General features: G+C 70.2%; 1 protein-coding gene across 1 annotated transcript in view; it reads right to left on the bottom strand.

Annotated features, from left to right (window-relative positions):
• NPHP4 (nephronophthisis 4) overlaps positions 1–1,800 on the bottom strand; it is a 46,870-nt gene that overhangs the window by 13,470 nt on the left and 31,600 nt on the right. The window lies entirely within an intron of this gene.

The raw sequence follows: 1,800 nt of genomic DNA on the forward strand, positions 1-1,800 counted from the left end.
GCTCCGGGCGCCCGCGCAGGCCGGGGGAGTCAGGGTCCCCATGCTCCTGGCGCCCGCGCAGGCCGGGGAAGTCGGGGTCCCCACACTCCGGTCCCCACGCTCCGGGCGCCCACGCAGGCCGGGGAGTCAGGGTCCCCACACTCCGGGCGCCCGCACAGTCCAGACCTCCCTGTGCACCTGGTGCTGTGTCTCGGGGCAGGCGCCGCTCAGGTCCCCCCGGCGTTAGGGAGCATTGACTGCGCCCCAGTCACACCCCAAAGGTGCTCCACAGAGCAGGTGACGGGGTCTCTGCTGACGGTGCGGCAGGCGAGAAACGCGAAGCCTGTTCCTTGAAACAAAGTGCAACTCGGTCTCACACCGTGGCGTCGGGGAGACAGTCAGCGGGCTTTCCGGAGGCGCTGCTTGTCGCGACCGGACGCAGTGTCTATCAAAGGGACGCGCACAGCCCCGGCCGCTTACATCTATGGAAGCAGGAGAACGGAAGTGAGTGGACGACGCGACTCAGGACCGGAAGGCCAGGCAGGAAACGGCCGGTCCCGGGGCAGGCCCGAACGCCTGAGCTCGCCGCGCCCGGGCGGCCTGCAGCTGAGGGAGGCAGGGAGGGCACAGGAAGCTCGGCGCTCCCCGGCTCAAGCCCAGCGCGGCAGCACCCCAAGGCGGGGGGCTCCGGCCCGGGACGACCCCCAGAGCTGGGCACGGGCCGTGTGCAGGACCGGTCACACAGGCCTCAGGCAGATGGCCAGCTGCAGTGGCCAGCCCGGGACGTCGCACTTCCGAAGGGTCATCGGAAGGTTCCACAGCAGCCGGGAGGCCGTGTGACCCCGAAAGCCCCCAGTTTCGAGGTCCTGGCCCAGGGCAGAAATCAGCACACTGACTCAGACACAGGCAGACAACGCAGGGACTCATGTGGGAGGTTCACAGCTGCTGAGGGGACCCAGCTCGGGGAAGGGGGCGGGGGCAGCGCTGGGCACCTGCAGCAGGCGTCTGTGGACAGGTGAGCAGGTAAGCAGGGGCCAGCGGCCGAAGCGAAGCCTCCGGAGTCCAAGGGGACACACCGGCCCCCGCAAGCCCGAGCGGGGGGCTCAGTCACGACGAGGCGCAGAGGCAGCCACAGAACAGACATGACCCCCGCCCCCAGCAGTGGGCACCGACACAGCCGAGCCACCGCCGCCGGGGCCGGCGCGAGGCGGGAGGACGGGCCGCAAGCAGGACAGCGGCCGGGCCGGACTCGAGTCTGCAGGCCTCAGGGCAGCAGGACACAGCAGCTGCAGAGCCCCAAGGTAGGCGGGGGGGGCCGCCAGGGCCCCCCAGGGAGCAGACGGTAAACCCCAAGTAACAAGTGCAGTGCAGGAGGCCAGGAGGAGGCAGGCAGGGTGGCCACCTGCCATGGGGGAGGGAGCAGAGGTCACGGACACAGAGGGCAGAAAAAACGGCCACAGAGGTGGAGGCCACGGCCACAGCGGGGACAGTGGTCCTGGCCACGGAGGGCCCCACGTGTGTGCCCGTGTCATCCACCCTTCTGTGCTAGGCCCTGGCCCTGGGCCCGTGTCGTCCACCCTTCTGGGCCCACCGGCCCTGGCCCCACGCCCAGCAGCCTCCACGTGCAGACCACCCCAGAAACTCGGGCCCTGCCGGCGGCGCGGCTCCCAGCACAGAACCCACCGGGGTGACGGGCACTGCCAGGAGTGGGGCCCGCGCACAGCGTTCACCCCAAAGAGCGAGGTGGCAAGGGAGGCCTGCAGGCGCCTCCAGACACCGGGCCCTCCGTGCGAGTCCTGCTTGTTTTTGAAAACAAGAGCC

The sequence above is a fragment of the Condylura cristata genome, unplaced genomic scaffold (assembly GCF_000260355.1).
Source record: "Condylura cristata isolate star-nosed mole 26May11 unplaced genomic scaffold, ConCri1.0 scaffold00008, whole genome shotgun sequence".
In the NCBI taxonomy this organism is placed as follows: domain Eukaryota; kingdom Metazoa; phylum Chordata; class Mammalia; order Eulipotyphla; family Talpidae; genus Condylura; species Condylura cristata.